Source organism: Giraffa tippelskirchi, chromosome 13 (assembly GCF_054371585.1).
Source record: "Giraffa tippelskirchi isolate mGirTip1 chromosome 13, T2T-mGirTip1v1.2.pri, whole genome shotgun sequence".
Taxonomy (NCBI): domain Eukaryota; kingdom Metazoa; phylum Chordata; class Mammalia; order Artiodactyla; family Giraffidae; genus Giraffa; species Giraffa tippelskirchi.
This window is the reverse complement of record NC_137287.1, coordinates 109,829,826-109,842,464: the sequence shown is the minus strand read 5'-3', so window position 1 is coordinate 109,842,464 and position 12,639 is coordinate 109,829,826.

Sequence of the window (12,639 nt, the reverse complement as noted above, 5' to 3'; positions counted from 1 at the left end):
TATGAAACTTCATCATGTGGAAAGATGCAGACTCTCTAGAAACAACAAGTTTGATAATCTGACTTGGTCCAGTATCAACCCTCTGGATACTGGTTTCTACTAGTTCTCTGGATCCCCTGGTTCCTTGGGTTGGTTTCAGCAACCCAAGATGAAACCAGATGAAAGAATAAAGACCAAAGACCTGTTAGTCTTTAGTCTAAGACTAAACCACTAGACCACCAGGGAAGCCCCTCTTAGTGCATTTTACTTTATACCTGTTAGCTGGTGTAAAGACTAAAGACCTGTTAGCTGGTATAAACCAGATGAAACCTTGCGTTGGTTTCATCAACCCAAGATGAAAACAGAGTCCCAAGAAGGCAAAGTCATTATCCAAGACAGGAACCTTGTTCTAGCACCATCAAAGTTTTCATGGGCAGGTGCCAAATCAGGATGAAAGCAAGGGGCCAAAGAAAGATGGCAAGATGAAAGAAGGGGAAAGAAAGAACCAAGGAATAAAGGATGGAAGACAGGAGGGAAAAAGAGAGCAGGGAAAGGAGGATGAGTAAGAGCAACAGAGTGAGATTATGGGGAGAAGGAGGGGCTGGGATAAGGGAAGAGAAGGGAGGGACACACTCACCTTTGAGATAGGAGGCCTCCTTCTATCTTGAACACTCAGCCCTGTGAGAGTGGGAGCTGTCGGTTCTTTGGAACTTTCATCTCTCTGTCTCCTGTGGGATCTAGACTCTCTGCATCCAGCTAGTAACTAGGTCAAATCCAACACTGAGGTGGAGCCTGAGGGTTGCAGTTCCCCTCCTTAGTCCACTTCAGGGCCAATACTGCCCAGATTTTCAGTGCTGCCGTCCAGGATTTGAACTGCCTTTCCAAAGTCCCAGTTAAAATCTGCTCTCTGTAACTGGGTAGAAAACCCAGGACAAAGCTCCAACGCTCACCTTCCTATTGTTGTTTTGTCACTGAGTCGTGTCCGACTCTTGAGACCCCACGGAGTGTAGCCTGTAGTAAGACCCTCTGTCTATAGGATTCCAAGGCAAGAATATTGGAGTGGGTTGCCATTTCCTTCTCCAGGGGATCATCTCGACCCAACCCTTGTCTCCTGCATTGGCAGACAGATTCTTTACCACTGAGCCACCTGGGAAGCCCTCACCTTCCTATTCCTGCATCAATGTGAATGCCTGAAACTCTGTCAAATGTGAAAAAGAAACAGGAGAAAGGAAGACAGGTCTACCGAGTAGCTACTATATGTTGCCTTTGTCTGATCCTCACAACAACCAGGTAAGTTAGAAATTACAAAGTTCACTTTTTGGATAAACAAATTGAGCCTAAGACAGATTGAGACAGTCTCTCAGGTAGATAGTGGTCTGGAGTATGAGAGAGAGCCTGACAAAGGAGAAGGATGAGGCTGTGGGCTCTGAATTGGCTGGTTTGTATTTAAAAAGTGCATCCCCGGGGTAAAGGACTCTTCTGGAAGAGCAGGTGCGTGCATGACAAGTGAGGTGAGAGGCCAAGGCAAGATGACTCGGCATATCACTGGGTTGTACAGAACAAGATGTATCTGACATATCCATGCAGAGCAAATGTTAAAACATTCAGTTTACAACAGTTAGAAACATGGTTGATACACCCCACAACCCTGCTCCTTCTCAAAGGACAGATGGAGACTAAGGTCATTGTGATGGTGCCTGGGCCTCTAGTCTCAACCCCGGGCATGACATTGTGCTGGCATCCACCAAGGTGTGATTGGTCCCACCTTGTTCTTTTGGGAGTTTCCATTGGTACCCACAGTTGAGGTGTGCACCCATGTCCTCTGGTCATGAGGTCTTGCATCTTTGTCCTGATTCCAGACTCTTCATAAGCAAAGGTGCTCTCAAGCACATATATGTCCCCACTGAGGTATGCAAGAGCTCCCAGAAGTCACAAGAGTGGAGGTGGCTAACCTGGATGTATCCCCCAGAAGTCTTCCCTCCCCCATTTCTCATCGACCCACTTTGTAGTATTACATACTTCCAATACCTTGCTGAACTTAGGACTTCTTTAATGAGGCCTGGGCAGTCCCCACGTAACACCAAATTCCTGAAAGAACAAACCCTCTTGTTCCTGGAGTTCCCCTAGAAATTTCTGGTTATTTCGAACATATACGGAGTTTTCTATGCCCACGTCTTTATTCTTAGTTGAATTCTCTCTTTGTTTTCCTGGGAAGCCTCTTAGCTTAGTCTTCATGACAGAAGTTCCAGGGGAAGAAGTTGATAAATAAATAAGATAAAAATATCACTCCCTGGTGAATGAACTGTTATACAGAGTGAAATAAGTCAGTAAGAGAAAAATACTGTATATTAATGCATATATATGGAATCTAGAAAAATGATACCGATGAACCTATTTTCAGGGCAGGAATAGAGACACAGACATGGAAATCAGACATAATGGGGGAAGGAGAGGGTGGGATGAATTGAGAAATTAGCATTGAAACACATACATTACCATCGAAGAAAATGGGAATTCTCAAGGAGCACATCTCCATGAGTTATCGATAAAGTAACAATTCATCATCTATCATTTTGAGAATCAAGGGGAGGATTATTAAAAATTTCACTGAGTCAACTTTTATAAACTAGGGACTGATTCAGTTTAAGTAGAACACAGAGCCACTCTGGGCTTCCACGGTAGCTCAGCTGGTAAAGAAACTGCCTGCAACTCAGGAGACCCCAGTTCAATTCCTGGGTTGGGAAGATCCCCTGGAGAAGGGATAGGCTACCCACTCCAGTGTTCTTGGGCTTCCCGGGTGACTCAGACAGTAAAGAATCTGCCTGCAGTGCAGGAGACCTGGGTTCAATCCCTGGGTCGGAAGATCCCCTGGAGGAGGGCATGGCAACCCACTTGAGTATTCTTGCCTGGAGAAACCCCATGGTCAGAGAAGCCTGGCGTCTACTGTCCATAGGGTCACAAAGAGTCAGACGCCACTGAGCAACTAAGCACAGTAGAGAGTCGCTCTAGCTGTACAGTTAGAACCAAGGAAAAGCTGGAAGTGAGATTCCCTGTAGCACTTTAAGTAGCAGCAGGACATCCTACCGGGGGTGCTCCCCCCAACTATTAGCATTATTATTGCGCATCAATATGTCATAGTCAAAGATTTGCTTCATCCTTCAGTGTGATTGCCATTGATTTTTGAAGCCCACATCTTCTTCCCCAGGGAAACACATCTTCAGCGAAATGATGGAAGGAAATGGAAAAGAAGGAAGCGATTTATAGGCATTCATTTTATGGGCATGGCTTTGGGGACACAGTTGGTCTTAAAGCAGGGCTTCTCAGAGGATGATCCAGGAACCAACTGCATCAGCGTTACCCGGAAAGTTGTGAAGACACTGATTCCCTTGTCCCAAGAAGGACCTACCACATTGGGATCTCTGGGGATGCGGCTGGGAAATGTGTGTTTTTAACAAGTCCCATAGAGGTTTTTACGTATATAGTGAGGCACACAGAAGGCCACCACCCCCAGAAAATCCAGGTGGCAGGTAATCATGCCCTGAGTTTGCTCCTAGACTTTCTGGCTGCAGGATCTCAGGTCTGAGATGGACTGTATAACTCCCACCCCTTCAGAAAAAGACTCCAGTCAACCCCCCAGCCAGGGTGCTCTATAAAGCCCCCAAATTCCCAGGGGATAGCCCAGCCCTGGTTTACTGTGTGCAAAGGTGGTTGGGGGTCTTGGAGCAGAGTGAGCAGGTTCTTGGCGGTGGCATCAGCCAGGAGGAGCAAGTAATAGGCCTGATTTATGACACTCAGCATGGGACCTGGCTGCTGAGCTCAATCACTGTGGCTCCCCACGGTGGGGTTCCTCCGCTGTAACCAGCCTGGAAATTGGAGAGGAATTTACCCCCTGCTGCCAAACATTACATAACAATCAAGGGAAACAAGCAGAGGCAGGAGGGGGCCCCCTCCTCAGCTGGCACTGGCAGCCTGGCGCTGCCTAGAAGGCAGGGCTAAGAGCCTTCTGCTGGGGCTCTCATGCTGATGGGACTGGATTCTAGGGTGGCCTAGCCAGAGGTGGCATCACAGCCTGCCAAGGGACCAGCAGCAGCCCAGAAACTTCTAGAAGAAATGGATGAAGAGGAGAGCTCCAAATGGGGAGGAGGCTGCTATCTAAACCCATGTCACAGATCATAACAGCCCTTAGGGACCACGCATCCATCAGTGATTCCCTGACTGGCAACCGGGAGTGGCTCCAATAGGACTTGAAATTAACACCTGCAGCATGATAGCATGAAATAAAATGAAGACGGGCAGGAAGACAGGAGCAGCTCAGCACAGGCTTCATGGTGAGGAGTTTGGATTTTCTTTCAGTGCCCTGGAAAGTCACTAAAAGGCCTTTCTTGCCTCTACACCAGCTACATTCCTAGAAGTAGCATAGGCTAGAAGGGGCATGTGGCAGCTGATTGTGATAACTTAGTTCTGATGGTCTCTCAAAGAATACGAATTCTTATCAGTTTATTGAAACAAGCCTAGTCGGTGCCCCAGATGGCAACTTGGGAAGGCGCTGAGTCACGATCCAGGATAATTAAATTTCCCTGGTAGCTCAGCAGATAAAGAATCTGTCTGCTGTGCAGACCACAGTTCGATTTCTGGGTCAAGAAGATCCCCTGGAGAAGGGATAGGCTACCCACTCCAGTATTCTTGGGCTTCCCTTGTGGCTCAGACACTAAAGAATCTGCCTGCGATGCAGGAGACCTGGGTTCAATCCCTGGGTTGGAAGTTCCCCTGGAGGAGGACATGGCAACCCACTCCATTATTCTTGCCTGGAGAATCCCCATGGACAGAGGAGCCTGGAGGGCTACAGTCCATGGGTTCGCAAAGAGGCGGGCATGACTGAGCCACTAAGCACCCCACCTGACAAGATGCTTGGACCTCGGAGACACTCTCCCTCTCTGAACGAAGCACCAAAACAAGGATTGCAAGGATTCCAAATATCACTCTTAATCGCTGACTTTATCACTAATAAAATGTGCTGGCCTAGAAATTTGCCAACTGCTTTTCAATGGGACAACTTTTACTTCCTGTGAAATCTTACACAGACGTGTGATGCATTTATTACCAAGCAAGTGAATGATTCTTCCTCAATCAGTGGGTATTTCTTGAGGGCAGGGAGTATGTCTGCCTCTTTAATGGTTATATTGCTGGTACCCACAAGAGTATCTAGTACACAAGAAGCATGGTAAATCTTTGTTCCAGCTGGAAGAAGAAGAGGTTGGATCAGATGACTTTTCATTAAGGAATCAAATATTAAGTGAACACCTACTGTGGGTCAAGCCTTACAGTGAGTGCTTGAGATATAATGGTGACCAAACCATCATAGCCTTGCCCCTATTTTGCTGATAGCTTCATAGGAGAAAATGAACATTCATAGTCATAAATTTACAACTGAAGTGTGTGCTGGCAAATGGAGGTACATAGGGCTATGAATACATAGTAGAGGAAACTGAGCTAGTCAGTGGAAGGTCAGGGAAGGCTTCCTGGAGGAGGGGTTACTTCATTTAAGACCTAAAGGAAAGGTAATATTTAACGAGGTAATTGGGACAGGGGAGGATGGAATTGTATTCCAGTTAGAAGGAACAATGTATACAAAGCCCCTCAACAGAAAATATATGGCCTCTGGGCCTTATCTTTCAACCATCACATTTCTGTGTTGGCCTGTTTTACATACTGGGCTTCCAAGATAACATTCTTTAGAAAAAATTGTTTGACAGCTAAAACACAAATGCTGGAAGTCTAGACAACCAAGTGACCTCAAAGGGCCCTACCAGATCTTAAAATTCTCTATGTACAGACTCAAAGGAATAGGGCAGTGGCCTGTATGCATGGGTCAGGGCCAGAAGTCAGGGGTCAAAGGTGACTGAACAGACCCACGGCTCTGAGTGGTGAGCTGTGGCTAATGAAAAAACAATGTTCATTTGTTTGGGGCAGGTTGGGGGAGAGAGTTTCCTCTGTATTAAAGACACATATACTGCTGTTCTAGTCATTTCTAATTGAGTTCAACGTCTTAAAGTAGATTCTCAGGAGCAGGTATCTGTTTGCCTTCATATCTCATAAAGTGCAATCTGTTAATTTCATTTCATACATTCATTCATCCAATATTCACTGAGAATGTATTTTAAGACATGTGCTTGGTGACATATGCATGATGGAGATTAACAGGACATGGTGTCAGCCCTTGTGGAGATCAAAATTGTACACACTTACTAGAAATCTAATATTTAACCTTGAATGTCTGCTATTGGCCAGTTACTGTACAAGACACAACATCCATCATCTTCCTCAATTCTCACAACAAATTCATGAGATAAATATTAGCTCCATTTTAGATTTGAAAAATGAGTTTCAAAGAGGTTAAACAACTTCTTCAAGACCACACAGTGGGGAACCAGGATCCAAATTCAAGTGCATCTAACTGCAGAGCCTGCATTCATGACCACCACAATCTAATGCTTCAATTAAGGAAATAAAACAAAGAAAGACAATCACAAAGAAATAGAATAAGCTCTAAGTAAAAGTTTACCAGATCTCATTCTGAAAAGGATTTTTGAAGTATAACAGAATGGCAAAAATTCCAAAAAAAAAAAAAAAAATTGATAGCAATGACTATACAAAACTTAAAATTTCTACCTGTCGAAAACACTATATAAGAATTTAAGAGGTAAATGAGAAATAACAACAGCAAAAAAAACTCCAACAGGTATGATAAACAAAGCTTTCATAGCCACAATATAAAACTTGTTATAAATCTGTTAGTAAAAAAATGACCTCTTGCCTAGAAATATGGACAAAAGATACAGTTCTCAAAAGGGTAGAAATAAAAAATGACCAACAAGCACATGCAAAATTATTATAAAAGTCTTAATAATCAAAAAAGTGAACAATTTCAGAGCCAGTGATACATTCTGATTTTTCACTATGAAATTGGCAAAGATTAAAAAAATCAAAATAACCCTACCGGTGATGAATGTGCTGTGAAATGAACGTGCCCATATACTACATCAGTGTCTGGGGAGCATTTGACAATATGAATTAAGAGCCTTTAAAAAGATTATAACCTTTAACTCAATAATTTTACTTTAGAAATTTATCAGAGATGCAGACAAAGATGTGTACAGCAAGATGTTCAGCACAGCATTATTTATAGTATGAAGAAACTGTAAATCAAGCTAAAGTCCAACAATAGGCAGACAGCTAAATCAATTCCAGTGCATCCAGATGATAAGGCAATAGGTACCCATTAAGAATTGTATTTTTGAAGAAACTTTAGAAGCATGATTCATTTATTTATGTACTCAGAAGGAAATATACTAGAATATATTAACTGTATATATTAACAGAGGCAGATCATGGTGGCAGAATTGAGGTTTTTTCCCTTATGTCTGTCTCTATTTTTTTCCAATTTTTCTGCAATTTATCTGCATTACTTTGCAATAATAAATATATGTGCATTTCTTTTACTTTGTAAATGAACATGCACAAAACTCAGCTTTCCACTTTCTTTGCTGAAACCCATTTCTCTAAATTCCTTTTGCAATTGACCAAAAAACCCTGAGTCACCTCTTATCACTTTCTTATTTAATTTGCCTCACCTTGCCAGGTTTACCATTTTATTACTTCACTTAGGGTTCTTGTCACCTTGTGTCCAGACTGTAGCACCAGCCCCTTAACTGATGCCCTGATTTAGAGCTCCCAATCCCACCCTGGACTCTCCTCAAGATCACTTTACATTCCACTGCCAGGCTAATCGCCTAGAAGCAAAGAGAATGACCTGCTGCTGCCTTGCTCCAAAACCTTGAAGGACTTTCTAGTTCCTAAGAATAAAATCCCAAAGTCCATTATCTGGAGTATAAAAACAGATACTGCCAAAGAGGAGAAGATGTGATTTACAATTCTTATGGTCTTGAGTTTGCATGCAGAATTCTGTGGCTACTCTATAAACACCTCTAATGTGTTCAATGATACTAAATTGCTTCATTCCTGAACTTAATCTTCCATTTTGCCCTTATCCACCTTCCCTAGGGGCTCAGTGGTAAAGAATCCACCTGCCAATGCAGGAGACACAGGTTCAACCCCTGATCCAGTAATTTCCTACCTGCCACCGAGCCACTCTGCGCATACACCACAACTAAAGAATTCGCCCACAATACAGGAGACGCAGGTTCGATCCCTGGGTCTGGAAGATCCCCTGAAGGAGGAAATGGCAACCCACTCCAGTATTCTTACTTGGGAAATCCCATGAACAGTGGCAGGCTACAGTCCATGGAGTCGCGAAAGAGTCAGACACAACTTAGTGACTAAACAACAACAACCACCGAATAATTCACTCAAATTGGTCCTTCTCCATGTTTTTCCTATGACGTACCCAGTACACGGTGGAAGTTTGTGGGTGGTAGAGGGATTGTCAGACCTGAAGACAAGCCAGCAGCCCCCTGACCCAGGTCTCATAGAGTCTCTCTTCCGCTATAACTGTGATACTCTTTTATTTAAAGGATGGCAAAGGGGCTATGACCTGAAAAAAAAAAAATCAATGACTCTCTGCTAATAAAGGTTCTTATGCAGTAAATGTGCTCTTGGGAAGCCAGATTCTGCCCTTCTCCACGGTGCTGGCCTGATGCCCTGGAGTGATTTACTCTGCGGTAATATGATGGAGCCTCCGCCATGGAAGGGAATTAAATAAAAATGCAATAAAAGAGGACAAAATCAATCTGCTTACAGTTTTGTTTAATAAAAATTCATGAAGGATGGGTAGGCAGACCTATAAGCAATGTACCAGTTCTGCCAGAGGCTGGCTGGGAATGCTGGCTCAGGCTTCGGGTCCAGGGAGGGGGCCAGCTGAGGGCTGGCTGAGCGAGCCCCCCACCCCGCCAGTGCTACAGGCTGCGTCCTTCCCATTTCCAAGCCAGAGGACCTACCTGGATGAAAGAGGCACAAGCCAGCTGATGGGAGGAATCTTCAAGCCAGAGAAAGGTAAGAGATGTTAAGGGGCTTCCCTAGTGGTCACATGGTGAAGAATTAGCCTTGCACTGCCGGGAACACTGGTTCAGTCTCTGGTCTGGGGTGATCCAACATGCCTCGGAGCAACTAAGCCCATGAGCCACAACTACCGTGCCAGCAATCTAGAGCCGGATGATCTGAAATTACTGAGCCCACACATTGCAACTACACATTGCAACCACACATTGCAACTCTACAGTGCCTGAGCACTGCAGAGTCCATGATCCTCAGCAAGAGAAGCCACTGCAATGAGAAGCCTGCACACCGCAACTAGAGAGTAGCCCCTGCTTGCTGCAACTAGGGAAAGTCCATGTGCAGCAATGAAGACCCAGCACAGCCAATGAATTAAATAAATAAGAATATGAAAAAGACTTTCTAAAAAAAAGGAGAGAGAGAAAGCCCTTTTAGATGGGATTTGGTTCCCTAGAAACCAAGAAACTCCAGGTGTCCTGGAATGACAGGGACTCTCAAGCCTGACCTGACTGAGTAATTCTTTTCTATTGTGGAAAGAACACTTACCATAACATCTACCTTCACAACAGCATTTAAGTAAATACGGTGTTGTTAACTAAAGGCACAGTGCTGTACAAATCTCTAGACCTTATTCAGCTTTTATAACCGAAACCTCATACCATTAAACAGCAACTCCCTGTTGGCCACCCTGCAACCGCTGGCAACCACCGTCCTACTCTCCATTTCTATGGGTTTTGCTAATTTATATACTTCATATATATAAAACATATATGTTTTAAATATATACATATAATTTATATACATAAAATTTATACATAGAATATATATTTATATACATATATATACTTCATATATATAAAATATAATGCACTGGTCATGGGAAATAACCTCTTCCAACATCACCAGATAGACGGTCAATACCAAAATCAGATTGATTATATTCTTTGCAGCAAAAGATGGAGAAGCTCTATACAGTCAGCAAAAACAAGACTAGGAGGTGACTGTGGCTCAGATCATGAACTCGTTATTGTCAAATTCAGACTTAAATTGAAGAAAGTAGGGAAAACCAGTAGGCCATTCAGGTATGACCTAAATCACATTCCTGAGGATTATACAGTGGAAGTGACAAATAGATTCAAGGGTACCTGATAGACAGAGTGCCTGAAGAACTATGGATGGAGGTTAGTGACATTGTACAGGAGGCAGGGATCAAGACCATCCCCAAGGAAAAGAAATGCAAAAAGGCAAAATGGTTGTCTGAGGAGGCCTTACAAATAGCTGAGAAAGAAGAGAAGCTAAAGGCAAGGGAGAAAAGGAAAGATGTACCTATCTGAATGCAGAGTTCCAAAGAATAGCAAGGAGAGGTAAGAAAGCCTTCCTCAGTGTTTAATGCAAAGAAATACAGGAAAACAATAGAATGAGGAAGACTAGAGATCTCTTCAAGAAAATTAGAGACACCAAGGGAACATTTCATGCAAAGATGGGCACAATAAAGGAGAGAAGTGGTATGGACCTAACAGAAGCAGAGGACATTAAGAAAAGGTGGCAAGAATACACAGAAGAACTATACAAAAAAAGATCTTAATGACCCAAATAACCACAATGGTGTGATCATTCACCTAGGGCCGACATCCTGGAGTCTGAAGTCAAGTGGGCCTTAGGAAGCATCAATACAAACAAAGCTAGTGGAGGTGATAGAACTTCAGCTGAGCTATTTCAAATCCTAAAAGATGATCCTGTTAATGTGCTACAGTCAATATGCCAGCAAATTTGGAAAACTCAGAAGTGGCCACAGGACTGGAAAAGTCAGTTTTCATTCCAATTCCAAAGAAAGGCAATGCCAAAGAATGCTCAAACTACCACACAATTGCACTCATCTCACATGCTAGCAAAGTAATACTCAAAATTCTCCAAGAAAGGCTTCAACAATACGTGAACCGAGAACTTTCAGATGTTCAAGCTGGATTTAGAAAAGGCAGAGGAAGCAGAGATCAAATTGCCAACATCTGTTGGCTCATTGAAAAAGCAAGAGAGTTCCAGAAAAACATCTACCTCTGCTTTATTGACTATATCAAAGCCTTTGACTGTGTGGATCACAACAAACTGTGGAAAATTCTGAAAGATATGGGAATACCAGACCACCTGACCTACCTCCTGAGAAACCTGTATGCAGGTCAGGAAGCAACCGTCAGAACTGGACATGAAACAACAAACTGGTTCCAAATTGGGAAAGGAGTATGTCAAGACAGTATATTGTCACCCTGCTTATTTAACTTATATGCAGAGTACATCATGCCAAATGCCGAGCTAGATGAAGCACAAGTTGGAATAGAGACTGCCAGGAGAAATATCAATAACCTCAGATATACAGATGACACCACCCTTATGGCAGAAAATGATGATGAACTAAAGATTTTCTTGATGAAAGTGAAAGAGGAGAGTGAAAAAGTTGGCTTAAAACTCAACATTCAGAAAACAAAGATCATGGCATCTGGTCCCATCACTTCATGGCAAATAGATGGGGAAACAATGGAAACAGTGACAGACTTTCTTTTTGTGGGCTCCAAAATCACTGCAGATGGTGACTGCAGCCAAGAAATTAAAAGACACTTGCTCCTTGGAAGAAAAGCTATGACCAACCTAGACAGCATATTAAAAAGCAGAGACATTACTTTGCCAACAAAGGTCCATCTAGTCAAAGCTATGGTTTTTCCAGTAGTCATGTATGGATGTGAGAGTCAGACTATAAAGAAAGCTGAGTGCTGAAGAATTGATGCTTTTTAACTGTGTTGTTGGGGAAGACTCTTGAGAGTCTCTTAGACTGCAAGGAGATCAAACTAGTCAATCCTAAGGGAAATAAGTCCTGAATATTCATTGGAAGGACTGATGCTGAAGCTGAAGCTCCAATACTTTGGCCACCTGATGCGAAGAACTGACTCATTGGAAAGGACCATGATGCTGGGAAAGATTAAAGGCAGGAGGAGAAGGGGATGACAGAGGATGAGATGGTTGGATGGTATCACCGACTCGATGGACATGAGTTTGAGCAAGCTCCAAGGGGGGTGATGGACAGGGAAGTCTGGTGTGCTGCAGTCCATGGGGTGGCAGAGCAACTGAGCAATGAACTGATACTTCATTTAAGTGCAGTCATGCAGTATTTGTCCTTTGAGAAGTCTGGCTTATTTCACTTAACATAATGTCCTTGAGATTCATCCATGTTGTCACATATGGAAGGATTTCATTCTTTTTTAAAGCTGAATAATACTCCATTGTATGTAGAGACCTCACTTTCTTCATCCATTCAGCTGCTGATGGGCGTTCAAGTGGTTTCCACATCTTGGCTATTGTGAATAATGCTGCAATGAAGATGGGAGAGCATATATCTCTTTGAAATCTTGATTTCAACTTCTTTTAGATAAATATCCAGAAGTGGGATTGCTGGGTGGTATGGTAATCCTCTTCTAAAATTTTGAAGAATTGTCATACCATTTTGCACAACATCTGCACCATTTTGCATTCCCACCAACAGCGTGCAAGGGTTCCAATTTCTCTATATTCTCACCAATATTTATCTTTTTTTTATAATAGGCAAAAGTAAGAGATGATGTCTCATTGTTTTAATTTTCATTTTTCTGACAATTAGTAATGCTG